This window comes from Pongo pygmaeus, chromosome 2 (genome assembly GCF_028885625.2).
Source record: "Pongo pygmaeus isolate AG05252 chromosome 2, NHGRI_mPonPyg2-v2.0_pri, whole genome shotgun sequence".
In the NCBI taxonomy this organism is placed as follows: domain Eukaryota; kingdom Metazoa; phylum Chordata; class Mammalia; order Primates; family Hominidae; genus Pongo; species Pongo pygmaeus.
The window spans coordinates 158935239-158951989 of NC_085930.1; the positions used below are offsets into that span (position 1 = coordinate 158935239).

The 16751-nt window shown below is 39.3% G+C and overlaps 1 long non-coding RNA gene across 1 annotated transcript in view; it reads left to right on the forward strand.

Annotated features, from left to right (window-relative positions):
* The window catches only part of LOC129032652 (uncharacterized), a 53652-nt gene that overhangs the window by 11384 nt on the left and 25517 nt on the right, over positions 1-16751 (forward strand). Inside the window, exon 2 of the long non-coding RNA XR_008501424.2 lies at positions 15656-15748. This is a non-coding gene — a long non-coding RNA (uncharacterized LOC129032652). The remainder of the gene's footprint in view (positions 1-15655; positions 15749-16751) is intronic.

Genomic DNA, 16751 nt, shown 5'->3' on the forward strand with positions numbered 1-16751 from the left:
AAACTGTCTTCCAATATGGCTATACCATTTTGCATTCCTACCAGCAATAAATATTGTCCTGTTGTTCCACATCCTTACCAGCATTTGGTGTTGTCAGTGTTTTGTATTTTGGCCATTCTAATACTTGTTTTAATTTGTAACTCTCTTATGAAATATGATGAACATCTTTATATATGTTCACTTTCCATATATATATGGAACAGACTATTTACATATATATCTATCTTCTTTGATTAGGGATCTGTTCAGGTTTTTGTCCACTTTTTAATAAGGTTGTTATTTTTCTATTGTTGAGTTTTAAGAGTTCTTTGTATGTTTCATATAACAGTCCTTTATTATATATTTCTTATTTTCTAATATATGTGTCCAATTCAATAAATTTACCTTTAAGCACTGCTTTTGCTGCATCTTACACATTTTGATGTTTTATTTTAATTTTCATTTAGTTCAAAATGTTTTAAAATTTCTCTTAAGATTTCTTCTTTGACCCATATATTATTTGGAAGTATGTTAATTTCCAAGTACTTTGGATTTCAGCCATCTTTCTGTTACTGATTTTAGTTTAATTCCATTGTGATCTGAGAGTAGAAGTTGTATGATTTCTCATTTTTTAAATTTGTTAGGGTGTGTTTTATGTCCCACAGAAGTACCGTCATCCCCCTCATAATGACGTTTCAGTCAACAAAGGACCACATATATGACAGTGGTCCCATCAGATTATAATGGAGCTGAAAAATTCCTATCACTTAGTGATGTTGTAATATCGTAGCATAACACATTACTTTTCTATGTTTAGGTATGTTTAGACACACAAATACTTATCATTGTCTTACAGTTGCCTACAGTGTTATGTACAGTAACATGCTCTATGGATTTGTGGCCCAGGAGCAATAGGCTACACCATTATAACATAGGGGTATAGTAGGCTGTACCATCTATGTTTGCCTAAGTATACTCTATGATGTTTGCACAGTGATGAAATTGCCTAATGATGCATTTCTCAGAACATATTCACATTGTTAAGTGACACATGACTGTAGTCTATAGATGTCAATTATATCCCGTTGATTGATGGTGATGTTGAGTTCAACTACATACTTACTAATTTTCTGCCTGCTGGATTTGTCCACTTCTGATAGATGGGTGTTAAGGTTTCCAACTACAATAGCAGACTCATCTATTTCTCTTGCATTTCTACCAGTTTTTGCCTCAGGTATTTGACATTTGGTTGTTAGACACATACACATTAAAGATCATTATGTCTTTGTGATGTATTGATCCTTTTATCATTAGCCCCTTTTTATCCCTAATATCTTTCCTTGCTCTGAAGTCTGCTCCTTCTGAAGTTAATATAGCAACTCCTCCTTCTTTTGATTAGTGTTAGCATGGTTTATCTTTCTCTATTTACTTCTAATCTACATGTGTCTTTGTATTTTAAGTGGGTTTCTTATAAGCAACATGAAGTTGGGTCCTTTTTTCTATCCACTCTGAGGATCTTTGTCTTTTAATTAGTGTAGGTAGACCATTGACATTTAAAGTGATTATATCTACCATATTTATTACCATTTTCTATTAATTTCTCTTGTTCTTTGTTTCTATTTTTATCTTCTTCTCTTTTCTACCTCTTATGGCTTTAATTGAGCATTTTATATAATTCTATTTTTCCCCTTCTTAGCATATACATTATACTTTTATCAAATAACATTATACCAATTCATGGATAGTGTGAATAACTATTTTCGTTTGTTTTTGAGAGAGGGTCTCATTCTGTCACCCAGGCTGGAGTTCAGTGGTGCACCCATGGCTCACTACAACCTCCACCAACCTCCCAGACTCAATCAATCCTCCTGCCTCAGCCTCCTAAGTACCTGGGACTGCAGGCCTGCATCACCATGCCTGGCTAATTTTTGAATTTTAATATCATATAATAACAAAATACTTGTAATTCCTCCCTCCTGCCTCTTGTATCACTGCTGTCTTTTTTTTTTTTTTTTTTTTTTTTTTGAGATGGAGTCTTGCTCTGTCACCCAGGCTGGAGTGCAGTGGTGCAATCTCAGCTCACTGCAAGCTCCGCCCCCGGGGTTCACGCCATTCTCCTGCCTCAGCCTCCCAAGTAGTTGGGAGTACAGGTGCCCGCCACCACACCCAGCTAATTTTTTGTATTTTTAGTAGAGATGGGGTTTCACCATGTTAGCCAGGATGGTCTCGATCTCCTGACCTCGTGATCCACCTGCCTCGGCTTCCTAAAGTGCTGGGATTACAGGCGTGAGCCACCGCGCCCGACACACTGCTGTCATTTTACTTACATATTGGCATATAATTGAACACATCGTTGCTGTTATTATTTTGAACTGACTGTTAGATAATTAAGAATAAGAAAAATAGGCTGGGCAAGTTGGCTCACGCCTGTAATCCCAGCTTTTGGGAGGCCAAGGCAGGCGGAACACGAGGTCAAAAAGATGGAGACCATCCTGGCCAACATAGTGAAACCCCGTCTCTACTAAAAATACAAAAAAAAATTAGCTGGGCATGGTGGCGGGTGCCTGTAGTCTCAGCTACTCGGGAGGCTGAGGCAGGAGAATCGCTTGAACCCAGGAGGCGGAGGTTGCAGTGAGCCGAGATTGCGCCACTGCACTCCAGCCTGGCAACAGAGCGAGACTCCGTCTCAAAAAAAAAAAAAAAGAAAGAAAAAAAAAAGGAAGAAGAAGAAGAAAAAAAGAATAAGAAAAATAAAATGTTTATTTTCCTTTTACTTAATTCTTCTCTGAAGTTCTACTTTTCTTCACGTAGGTCCAAGTTTCTGACTTAATTATTTTCCTTCTCTCTGAAGAACTTATTTTTAACATTTCTTGCAAGACATGTCTGCTGACAACAGATTCCCTTAGTTTTTGTTTCTCTGAGAGAGCCTTTATTTCTCTTTCACTTTTAAAAGATAATTTTGCAGGGTAAAGAATTCTGGTTTGGCAGTTTTTTCTCTCAACACTCAACAATTTATTTTACTATTGCTTGTCTGGTTTCTGAGGAAACGTTGGATATAGTTCTTATTTTTGCTTCTCTGTAGGTAAGGGGCAGCTGATCCTTGAACAATATGGGTTTGAACTGCATGGGTCCACTTATACACAGATTTTTTTCAATAAATATATTGGACAATTTTTTGGAGGTTTGCAACAATTTGAAGAAACTTGCAGGTGAATTATGTAGCTTAGAAATATTTTTAAAATTAAGAAAAAGTTAGGCATGGTATGAATGCATAAAATGTATGTAGATACTAGTATATTTTGTCATGTATTACTATAAAATATACATAAATTATAAAAAATTAAAATTTATCAAAACTTACATAGACCGTACATGATGTCATTTTTAGTCAAGAGAAATGTCATTTTTAGTCAAGAGAAATGTAAGCAAATGAAAAGATGCAGTATTAAATTATAACTACATAAAATCAATTGTAGCACATACTATACTACTGTAATAATTTCATTGCTATTCCCTGTTGCTGTCATGGTGAGCACAAGTGTTACATGTGTCCACTTAAAACATCATGTGATGCTAATCATCTCTACGTGAGCAGTTTACCTCTCCAGTAAATTGTGTATCACAGTAAAAAAGTGATCTTTTGTGGTTCTCACATATTTTTCATTTTGTTGAGTGCATACAGTAAATCTTGAATAATACCATGGGACCCATACAAAGTGCCACTAGTGATACTGGAAGTGTCCCCAAGAAGCACAGAGAGGTCATGACATTACAAAAAAGTTGAATCGCTTGATATAAGATTGAGGTCTGCAGCTGTGTTTGCCCACTGCTTCAGACAGATAATTCATCTTATAAACAGATAACATATACTTATGGTATTAATAAATACAGTACAATAATGTACTGTAAATGTATATTAAATGTTTTCTCTGTCTTATGGTGTTCTTAATAACATTTTATTTTCTCTAGCTTATTTGTAAGAATACAGTATATAATATATACCACATACAAAATACATGTTAATCAACTGTTTATGTTATCAGTAAGGCTTCCAGTCAATAGTAGGCTATTTCAAATCCATGTTCATTAACCCAGAAATCATACCAAAAACAATGTCATCAATATCATACCCTGTCTCTATCCTCTATAGGAGAAATAGACTCCCCTTTCTTTGAAAATAAAAATCTAATCTGCTGAAAATTAAATGATAGGTTTTGTACCATAGTGGTAGTATCAAGGGGTGAAACATACATTGACATATCAGTCAATATACCTGTCCCCCTGCATTGTAATTATTTGCTGATTGCCTGTCTTTCCTGTGAGACTGTCAGCTTCTGAAGGACAGAGACAAGGCTTGTTTGAGAACTCTCTGGCACATAATAGGCATTTCAATATATACATGTTGAATGTATCATTGCTTCATCAGATGTGTTAATTGTGAACCAACCTCACTAAGTTATTAAGCATCTACTTGGGATAAGGCTGCAGGTTGGAAACTTTGGATATATAAAGATGAGTAAAGTTTGTTCTCTGCCTTCAAAGGCAATCATTATAGCAGGACGTCCTTGTCAAGTTCCTATCCCCTTGACCACCCCCTTCCCTTCACAGGTGGGAAGTCCCCTAAAGGCTATAGCTTCTAGCATTTTTTGATCTGAAGGCATTCTTTAGCTTTAGAGCAGCTCAGTGCCTTATGGGCAGATTGTAAGTGCCAGAGACATAGTCTCCTGAACAACTCACCACCGATGAAGGTGGCGGTTCCTTGCTCTTCAGTAGGACACTGAGCATGTTCCACTTGGACTCAGAGCATTCCCAATGGTGCTGAGCCCTCTTTGCTCATAGCAGTAATCTGCTCATTACAGCACTCTTTTTTTTGGCTTTTTCTCCATTCTTGGTCTCACTTCCTACTCCCTCACAGTGTTTCCTGGGCTCTCCTCCTGAATAAATTCTCATACCCAAATCCTTTACTCAGGGTCTGCTTTTAGGAGCATCATTAGAACTGAGCAGGATAAGACAGGCTATGAGAATGCAGGGGAGGAGGGGATAATTCTAGCTGGAGAAGACTTGGCATTATTTGAATTGGGTTTGGGTGGGTGCAGTGAGTGCAAAGGAGAGATGCTTCAGGCACAGAGGAGCTGAAGCACACAGAGTGCTCAAGGAAATGTAAGCAATTGGGTCTGGCAGGAATGTGGGTAGAGGGGCATCTCAGACTCTCCTGGAAGGTACTCCAGAGCCCCGTGCATCCCAGCAAGGAGCCAGGTTTCTCCTGCTCCTTTCATCCTAAACTTCAGCTCAAGTTACTCACCCTTCTCATATTGGTACTCCGAAACGTCCACGTAGTCTCCTTTTGGTAGGAAAATCTAAATACAGGAAAGGACACGGCTACTACATGTAATCTGTGAGAGCAGCCATAAGTAATCACTGACCAACCCACTATCTTTTTTGAGCGCAGTTCTTTCTTTCTGTCTCTAGATTTTAATTCACATTTTCTGAGTTCCCATGACATAATCTGCATTAGTATTTTGCTATTTCTAAGAGCTTATAGTCTAAATACAGTCTCTGCAACTCAATCTAGACAAGAAACTTCCCTGCCTTCTGTTAGAGGCTAATCTTTAATTTTTTAAAAAAGAAATAGTGTGTCAGAAGATCAAAGAAAATGACCCATGTTTACTCTACATTGGGGTCCACTCTATTACCCACATCCCGTACAATGTGTATGTATAGTCTCACCCATTCTCTCTCCCCTTGTCCTGAAAATCATTTCCCTCTCATGAACTGTTCTGACAAGTCATTTCATTTCCAGTACTGACTCAATTATACACTCTTGCCATGATCAACAACTGCTAAATTGGTTGTAAACCCCAGAATGGGAGCTGAAAAATCAAAAACTAAAGGTGTGGCAGGAGGACAGGAGTGGAATAATTTGGTCATTTTCCTAGCAGAGAAAAGCTGGTTTAGGAAAGACAAAATGAGTACTTCTGGAATAGGTATACAATATTGGAAAATAACAGAGAAATTAAAGAAGTTATTAAAGCTCACAAGAGGATTTGGTGAGAGAACACTACTCATTTCAGCTCAGCATGAGCCAGTTTGCATTATTGTGTTTTGCTCTATACTTAGTCTTGGAGAAAGCCACAAATTACAATGGTTAAATAAAGCTTTAGAAAATGGAAAATAGCAACATTGCAAGTACAGAACGCTACTGCGGTAGAGCACCCTCCGAACTGGGGTGGCTGTAGTGAACTTCTAAAATCCCTCCCTCGCTCTCCCACCCCCAGGAATTTCAGCCATGTCCTTTATAAATCCCCATTACTGTAATATTGTTTGTGTAATAAATACAGCTTTGTTTAGTTTTTAAACTCGGAATTTCTACCAAAGGCTGGGAGAGAAAGAAAGCTGCTGGGGTAGCTGCAGGTTGAGTATTTTGGGAAGAGATTAATTTGAGACATACCTGGATCCAGAAGGGAATGATGATGATAACATTTATTGAGCTCTTTGTATGTCTGAGACATACTCCATAGATGTATTATGTGTTAACTAACATAGCCTCGTAACAACCTTATGAGATAGTACTGTTCCTATCCCATTTTATATATGAGGAGACTGGAGCACACAAAGCCTAAGTAATTGGCCCAAGGTCACATGGCTGGTGAGTGGCAGAACCAGGATTTAGTCTGGCTCCAGAGCCTGTCTTCTTAATGACCACACAGTAATGCCTCAGAGACATAAATATTTGTGTCCTCCAAATTCATATGTTGAAACCCTATCCCTCAATGTGATAGTATTTGAAGATGTAGCCTTTGGTAGATAGGTTTAGATGAGGCCACAAAACAGATTCTCCGTGATAGGATTAGTGCCCTTATAAAAAGGGGAAGAAACCAGAGCACACTCCCCACCCCCACCATGTGAGGACAACCATCTGCAAACAGGGAAGAGGGCCCTCACTAGGAACTGAATCTGTCTGCACCTTGATCTTAGACTTCTAGCCACCAGAACTGTGAGAAATAAATATCTGTTGTATGAACTACCCATTCTATGGTATTCTGTTACAGTAGCCTGAGCAGATTGAGACAGACCACCAAGCTGTTAATATACAATTAAGATTTTACCCAGGAATTCTAGGAAGAGGCGTTTTAGCTCAGATTCAGGAATTTATTTCAGGCGCTTCTCTGCTACTTTGCTTCCTGCAGGATGGGGCTGAGTCACAGAGCCCGCTTGGCCCAATGGTGATGGAGAATAGATTCAAGACCAGGAGCCAGACTTCCATGGGAAACTGAGTAAACTGAAGCTTGGTAACTTTGAGATCATCGGTGGGCCAGCCTATTTGGGTAGAGTGTGCTCCTAAGTGAAACAGCAGTTATGAGCTAGACTTGCAGCAATTTGAATCTGGACAGGAGTGTTGAATGAGGAGGAGAGATGAGCCAGTGGTACTAAGAAGACCCCTCTCACCTCATTCCCAGAGAGATGGTACATATCAAGATCTATGCTACATATAAGGAGATTTTTATTGAAGTGGCTCAGCATGTCCCTCTCAGATTTTCAGAGTCCCAATCCCAACTGGGTTTAACTCCAACTCAGTTTTTTTTAGGTTGAGTACATATTTAGTAGCATAAACGCAGCACAACTTACTCAACTCTTTCTCATTGAAAGACATTCACTTTGTTACTAAATTTTTGCCCAAAGAACAATGCTATCATAATATCTCAATGCACATATGTTCTTAAGTGTGGATAATTTTACTTCTAGGGAATAGATTCCAAGAAGTGGGGTTTTTAGGAGAAATAATATTTTTAATTTGTAAGGTATTTTCAGGTTTGCTTTCTAAACAGGTTCTAGCAGATCACTCTCCATGGCTACTGTAGGGGCATATTTGCCTTTCTTCTTGCAGCATCCTTTCCAAGTTTAGGGCATTCTTCTCAAGGAGATGCCAGAGACTCACTTCACCAACATCCCTTGCAGCTTGAGTGTGGACATGTGACCTAGGTCCTGCTATTCAGACATCACAAAACTTCACTGTAATGAGGCAAAGACACAGGCCTGCACAGAATCCAACCTGGTGAGCGGACTGGAGATACTTCCAGCTTTCAGACACAGCAGTGGCAGTCATCCCTTGTTCTGGAAACTCTGCTGCTCTAAGACAGAGATGTCTTGTCAACACTGTCAACATCTCAGCAGTAAGAATTAATTGAACTTCTTTTATATGCATTCACTTCTATCTATCCCATTGCCTCTACCTGAGTTGTGGCCCACCAAGACCTCTTGCTGAGACAGCAGTAACAAACTTCCAACTGGTCTCACAGTCTCTAGAATCCATTCTCCACCTTGCAGCCTAAATGGTTTTCTAAAACTCAAATCTGATCGTGCCAGCCCCCTGCTTTTAAAACCTTTCATTTTTTCCCTTTGCCTCCATCCTCCTTAGGCTGACCCTCAAAACCCCCCAAGAGGTGACCCTTGCTTTCCTCCCTGGGCACATCTCTTTCCTCCCTTCACATTCTACTGTCTGGTCATACTACATATGTTTTCAGTTCCTGGATTGTTCCATGCTCTTTCTCACCTGTGCTTTTGCAAACACTGTCCTAGCCTCTACTTTTTCTCCTTCTCCTTTGCTTGCCTAAATTCTTTTTCCTGATTGTCAGCTAAGAGGTTACTTCTCTGACTATACAATACTAAATTAGGTTTCTCTTTGCTAGGTTACCAGAGTGCTCCACAGTACCCCATAGTTCTACTTATTTTTGTTTTCCACTAAGCTACTTGAAGGCAGGGATGATGCCTATTTTCTTCCTTGTTGCACATTCCATGTCTAGAGTACTGCCTCATGCATAGAAGATAATATATAAAAATTTGATGAATTAATAAATAGATAAAACAGATACTATTGTCATCAATTTACTCACAGGGAAATTGAGGTTTTGTTGGTCCTGGATCTGGAGCTAGAACACAGAACTTCTGATTCCTGATATATTTTCAATTATTCCTCATTGTCACCTTCAAATATAGTTCAACACTCTCATAGGCTTAATAAACACTATTATGATGGGCAACTACTCTGCAAGGCAGGTTTCTCAAGCTTTGCTGTTTGCTGTGTCGGGCTGTCAGTGTTGGAAGATATTTGACATCATTCCTGACCTCTATCCAGTAGATGCTAACAGTACCTTCCTCACTCCAGTTGTCTTCAGACATTGCAAAATGTCCCCTGAGGGGCAAAATAGCCTCCCAATAAGAATGAGTACTCTAAGGATACCAGGCACCACTTAATACATCTCTATAACTTTGGGTTGAGAATATAAGTCTCATCACAGACATATTCCAGGTGGAAAGATGAAAGACAAGGACATATCTAAATATTGACCTTGAGTCTTATAAATACAGGTCTTAACCTCACTGATCCTCAGTTTTCTGATTTGCAAAACAGAGATAATAACACCCAAAATTGTGCAGAGGATTAGAGAGAATGTATATAAAGTACTCAATAAGTTTGTTGATGAAAAAAAGTCAAACTCTGTAAAATATTTAAAGAGATTTATTCTGAGCCAAATATGAGTGACCATGGCCCAGGGCACATGTTTTGGGATGGTGCCCTGGGCCATGGTCACTCATATTTGGCTCAGAATAAATTTCTTTAAATATTTTACAGAGTTTGGCTTTTTTGATCAACATTAATAGGCAGACATAACCAAAAATAAAAATCTAAGGCTCCCAACGACTGAACAGACCTCCTTCTCGGCCAAGGGAGTCCCAAAGAAACCTGAAAAGCTAGTTCAGGCCATGAGGGGAAGGGTGTTATGTTATAACCCCCTCTCTTTAGAGTTTAGGCACAACTGACTGGCATTAACATTAAAATGGAGATCATAAGACTGACAACACAGACTCTCTGTGGCAATACAAAACCAAATTCCCACCTGACTCAGGTATAGCATCACATGGCACATAGCAGACCCTGAAGGAAATCAAAAAGTATTTTACCCCAAAATATATTTCATTCACATATTTTGAAATGGTCCTCAAAGCTGTCTCTTGAGAGAGAAATTTGCATTCTGTAGAGAATCTCCTTCCCTTTCTAGGTCTTTTCCTGATCCAGGAGAGATTTGCCTGAGAGTCTGATACTTTTAAGGTTTGAAAAGAGACATTTACCATCTACTCTCTCTGAAGCCTGCTATTCAAAGGCTTCATCTACATAGCAAGAACATTGGCTTCCACAACCCCCTTTCCCCCTTATCTTAACTTAAGCATTTCTTTCTGCTGACTTCAACCATTTAGGCAAAGCTGAACTCTTTCAACTAATTGCCAATCAGAAAGTCTTTGAATCCACCAATGACCTGTAAGCACCACCTTCCTTCTCCACCTTTGAGATGTCCCACTTTTCCAGGCTGAACCAGTGTATACCTTATAGATATTGATTTACTGATTTATATCTTCACCTGTAACTTCTGTCTCCCTAAAATGTGTAAAACCAAGCTGTAACCCAACCACCTTGGAAACATGGTCTCAAGACCTCTTGGGACTATGCCCACCCTGGGTCATGGTCACTCAGATTTGGTTCAGAATAAGCCTCTTTAAATATTTTAGAGTTTGGCTTTTTGTTTGTTTGTTTTTGTTTTTGTCAACAAGTTACATTATCTAAACAACTGCTTTCTTCTGGCCAATAACTAGTGGGTCAACTCACCAAAGCATGCATAAAGAGAAACACAACTGAAGAGAGGGACTGGATATTGGAATATTCAGGGTGAAATGGTATGGGTTGGGGTTGTATGACAGAAGGCTTTGGCATTCTAGGAGGCATAGAAAAAAAAGCCCCATATTCAGTAATAAAAATAAGTATTACTATTTGAACTGACAAGCTTTTGGGCATGCAATCTCTGATTTATTCTCTCCTAATTTCACGGTTTTATGAAGAAAAGGGCAAAGTCATGCTTAAGGATCAGTTGCTATTTTTTAACTAGGATTACACACTCAAAGTTGGGGATGGGGGATATTTCAAGATCTATCAAAAATGGGAGTAGGTGAATCTCCAATTGCTTACTCTCCCTCTCCATTATGAATTTTAATGCAATTTTCATTTAGTGATTGACATACTATATTTGTGCTCAAGATTACTTCAATTTTCTTCCTTCCTTTCCTTCCTTCCTTCCTTCCTTCCTTCCTTCCTTCCTTCCTTCCTTCCTTCCTTCTTTCTTTCTTTCTTTCTTTCTTTCTTTCTCTCTCTCTCTCTCTCTCTTTCTTTCTTTCTTTCTTTCTTTCTTTCTTTCTTTCTTTCTTTCTTTTCTTTTGATGGAGTCTTGCTCTGTCATCCAGGCTGGAGTGCAGTGGCGTGATCTCAGCTCACTGCAACCTCCACCTCCCAGGTTCAAGCAATTTTCATGCCTCAGCCTCTCAAGTAACTGTTACTACAGGCACATGCTACCATACCTGGCTAATTTTTGTATTTTTAGTAGAGACAGGGTTTCACCATGTTGCCCAGGTTGGTCTCAAACTCCTGGCCTCAAGTGATCCGCCCGCCTTGGCTTCCCAAAGTGCTGGGACTACAGGTGTGAACCACCGCACCCAGCCCAATTACTTCAATTTTCAATAGCAAGTCTAAAAACATATTTTTCTTCTAAGCATCTACCATCTTTACTGACTTGCTACATTGACATAATAATGATGCTCCAGAAAAATGCTTCCTAGGGAATTCCACATGGTATAGCTTGTGGGTTCAAAGGATTAAACTAAAAGGACAATGGCATCTCCTAACTAGGAGTACAATTTACCAGTACTGAATCCTCTGGCTCCATAGAGCTTCTGCTTCTTCTCCTTTTCCTTCTTTTCCTCCCTCCCTTTCTCCTTTTCTCCTCTCTCCTTTCCCTACCTGGGACTTTAGAACTGCTTTCTCTCCTTCAACCCTAGGGAGATACTCCAACATGCAATCTTTGCCACAGACCTAGGTCATCTTACTTAGGTCTAAAGATATCTACCTCCTGAACCCTCAATTTGAAAATGTAGGGGAAAAAATATTAACCAAAAGACTTAAAATGTCCAGTATTAATAGTAGCCCGAACCTGAAAACATCCCAGTGTTCATCACGGTAGAATGACTAAATTTTAGTAAAGTCACACAGCAGAATATTATGTAGCAATGACAAGGACCAAACTGTGATGTCATGCAAATCCTGGATAAATCCACTGTTAACTAAAGAAGGAAGATGCAAGAGTGCATCTGGTACTCAACAATGAAGTTAAAAAGTAGCAAAACTAATCTCTGCCATTAGAAGTCAACCTAGAGAAAGTCAGCATGGTGACAGCCTTTGTGTCAAGGAGTGGTGTGAGGAGGGTTTCTGGGTGCTGATCATGTTGTTTCTTGCTCTGGGTGCTGGTTACAAAGTGAATTTTCACTTTGAGAAAATTCACCAAGCTCTTCACTTCTGATTTGTGCATTTTTTCATATGTAGGGTATACTTCAATCAAAAGTTCATTTAAAAAACAAAACAAGGCCGGGCACAATGGCTCATGCCTGTAATACCAACACTTTGGGAGGCCAATGTGGGTGAATCACCTGAGGTCAGGGGTTCAAGACCAGCCTGGCCAACATGGCAAAACCCCGTCTCTACTAAAAAACTACAAAAAATTAGCCCAGCATGGTGGTGGGCACCTGTAATCCCAGAGACTTGGGAGGCTGAGGCAGGAGAATTGCTTGAACCTGGGAGGCGGAGGTTGCAGTGAGCCTAGATCGTGACACTGCACTCCAGTCTGGGCAACAGAGAGAGACTCCATCTGAAAACACACACACACACACACACACACACACACACACACACAACAAAACAACAAACAACAACAAAAAAAAAACCAAAACCAAAATTTTCCTAAACTCTTTCATTTCTTCGAAAATTCTCTTTTTTTCACTTTAGGCTTCTCTCTCATAGGAAGATACAGTCTCATAACAAAATTGCTATAAGCTTTAATAACACTTTTCAGGAACTAGAAGAAGAGCTAAAAGATTTGAGTTTTAGGTTTCATTTAATTTTCTATTAATTTCTGTGAACTATGTATTAAACGCAGACTGCTACTGCTTAACTGAGTGTTTATGTTCCTCCAAAATTCCTGTGTGGAAATCCTAACTTCCAAGGTGATGGTATTAGGAGGTAGGCCCTTTGGGAGGTGATTAGGTCACAAAGGTGGGACCCTCATGGATGGGATTAGTGCCCTTATGAAAGAGTCTGGAGTGATCCTTGCCCCTTCAGCCATGAGAGGTTACAGGGAGAAGATAGCTGCCTATGAGGAAGCAGCTCTCATCAGACACCGAAACTGCCTGTGCCTTGACTTTACACTCCCCGGCGTCCAGAACTATGAGAAATAAATTTCTGTTGTTTATAAGACACCTGGTTTATGGTATATTGTTTTAAAAGCCCAAATGAGCTAATATATTGCAGGAGACCACAGGCAAGGAGTCTGGTGCGTCTACTCCATTTCCTTCCTTCTCCATACGCTGGGGAACTGAGGCCTAGAGAAATTAAGTGGCTTGCTCAGGGGCACATGTTCTTTTTTTTTTTTTTAATTATACTTTAAGTTCTGGGGTACATGTACACAATGTGCAGGTTTGTTAGCTAGGTATACATGTGCCATGTTGGTTTGCTGTACCCATTAACTCATCATTTACATTAGGTATTTCTCCTAATGCTATCCCTCCCGCTCCCCCCACCCCACAACAGGCCCCAGTGTGTGATGTTCCCCACCCTGTGTCCAAGTGTTCTCGTTGTTCAATTCCACCTATGAGTGAGAACATGCAGTGTTTGGTTTTCTGTCCTTGTGATAGTTTGCTCAGAATGATGGTTTCCACCTTCATCCATGTCCCTGCAAAGGACATGAACTCATCCTTTTTTATGGCTTGCATAGTATTCCATGGTGTATATGTGCCACATTTTCTTAATCCAGTCTATCATTGATGAACATTTGAGTTGGTTTCAAGTCTTTGCTATTGTGAATAGTGCCGCAATAAACATACGTGTGCATGTGTCTTTATAGTAACATGATTTATAATCCTTTGGGTATATACCCAGTAATGGGATGGCTGGGTCAAATGGTATTTCTAGTTCTAGATCCTTGAGGAATCGCCACACTGTTTTCCACAATGGTTGAACTAGTTTACAGTCCCACCAACAGTGTAAAAGTGTTCCTATTTCTCCACATCCTCTCCAGCATGTGTTGTTTCCTGACTTTTTAATGATCGCCATTCTAACTAGTGTGAGATGTTATCTCATTGTGGTTTTGATTTGCATTTCTCTGATGACCAGTGATGATCATTTTTTCATGTGTCTGTTGGCTGCATAAATGTCTTCTTTTGAGAAGTGTCTATTCACATCCTTTGCCCACTTTTTGATGGGGTTGTTTGTTTTTTTCTTATAAATTTAAGTTCTTTGTAGATTCTGGATAATAGCACATTGTCAGATGGGTAGATTGCAAAAATTTTCTCCTATTCTGTAGGTTGCCTGTTCACTCTGATGGTCATTTCTTTTGCTGGGGGCACATGTTCTTTAGTAATAAAATTGCCGTTAAAGAAATACATCTCAAAATGAAAGTGGCAATGGCAGTTTGTGTCCCAAAAGGTCACATGATTTCTCCTATTTAAAAATAAAAATAATGCTGGGAGGGAGAAGGGACTGGGTCAATCATTATATAAATACAGAATTTCAACTTATTTATTCAATTTATATAAAAGACAATGCTCTCATTTGGTTATTGTGACCTCTAAACAAATTTCCCTTCTAATCGGCACTTACAAGACAGTTTCTCCTTGGGACTTGGCCCCTAAATCTCGATGGTTTGAAACAGCAAAGGTGTATAATTGTGCCATTGTCCATCAAGTGCCAGCAGGAGCTTTGCTCCACTGCTTTATGTCTTCTCTCTGGGACTCAGGCTGAAGAAGGTGCTCTCTAGACCATGGCAGGTTGTCATGGCAGTGGGAAAAGAGAATATGGCCATGTACACACTGGCTTTTAAACCTGCCTGGAAGTGACACACATCACTTCCATGTACACCTCTCTGTCAGAGCAAGTCCTATGACCACTTCTAACCTCCTGTAGGCAGAGAGGTGCAATCCTACCATGTGTATGGAGTATTTTGGAACAGCCCTAATGACAATCTCAAGAAGGAACTGAAACTGTCCCCCGTGGAGTCCCATATTTCCTCATGAGTTCTATCATTATTCACTGTGACCTACGCTTTTTAAAAGACATGATGGAACAAAGATTATCTCTGCAGAAAGTAAAGCAGAGACATAAAAGGCAGCATTGGCAGGTGTAAATAAAGCTCTTTCAACTATAATTGAAAGGATTTTTATGAAAGGCACAAAGTGGTTTCATCTGCCTTTCTGCAAATAGCATAGTGGGTTGAATGATCAATATTCCTTTAAAGTGCCCAGGAACTGTTTCAGTTTTGACTAAAGGCAACTAAATAAATGAATTGTCCTTCTGGGCTTTTATATTGAACCCTTTAAATGAAGGCAGCTTACATGGCTGCAAACAATACATGTCCCGTGTGGTCACTGTAAGCATTAAATATCAATCAGAAGAGAGTGCTTTTAAATAGGGAGGAAAAAAATCCATTTGTTGGGGCTATAATCTCTAATGTTAAATTTAAAAAAAAAGAGTTTGACAGGTAATAATTTGTTTTGCATGACTTTCTCCCTTTATTTTCTCTGCACACAGGTCTAACCATAAAATCATCAATACTGGCAAATTAAAAGGGGAACATGTCAGGCCTCACTCTTTCTGTACTGGCTTTCAAGAGTATTGTCTTTGGTAAGTAGCAAAGAAAAAAAATCAAATTAAGACATACATTTAAATGGACACTGGTCAAAAAGCAAGCCTGGAATAAAAGTAGCAGTCTATTGAAACAAATACACAACTTGACTAGTTAGCAAGCACCAATGCTTGTTCTCACACTTGAAATGATGCCAGGCTCAGATGCTTGCTTTATCATTTGAAATAAGGTTATACAATACATCCTTCTCCCTCTGTAGTATAAATATTGTTGACACTGTGTAGTCATATTATTTGTTAGCTCAAAATCCAAGTGTTTGGGCATCATGGCATAGGATCTTACATGAAATTATTACAGTTGCATTAAGGAATACGAATGACTTAAATTATGAATTATCTTTCTATTTATACTTTAATTCTTTAAGCAAAATTTCTAGGTGAAGCTTTTTTTCAGTATGTAATATAAAAGTAAAATTCAGACATGATTCTGGAATATTAAAGTTTCTATGTTAATGGTTTGTAATAATGATATAAATTTTGAGGATCATACCAAGGATGTGGGCTCCTGCAATAGGGCCCAGATAGGACAAGCAGTCAGGAGCAGATGGTGGTTTAGTGAGGGTAGGCAAAGGTTGTACCAGGGGATGGTATGAGGAGTGGTGGTGGTCAGTAGGGCAAGGGGAGGAGAAAAAATGTGAGTCAAGGTCTTGGGGGCTGGAGCAGAGGTAGTCCAGATACGTGAATTCACTCCAGGAGAAAAATTACTCTGACACCTTCTAAAGGACCTTTATCCTTCCAAACTAAGATTTATTTGCTTGTTGTGATCCCCAGTAGGACTTCTCTGTTAGAGTAACCACATCGATTCATGGCACGTTTAGTCCTCCTTGAACTGGATGTCAACCTCATTCCCCTAAGAGCTGTCTAGTTAGAGACAAAGTCTTGTCTTCTGGCCTGACTTGGGCTTCCAATGGAGATCTCTATGCTTACATTCATTACCTCAGTGTCTGGGCTTGGCACATATTGGTGCTTGATAAGCATTCAT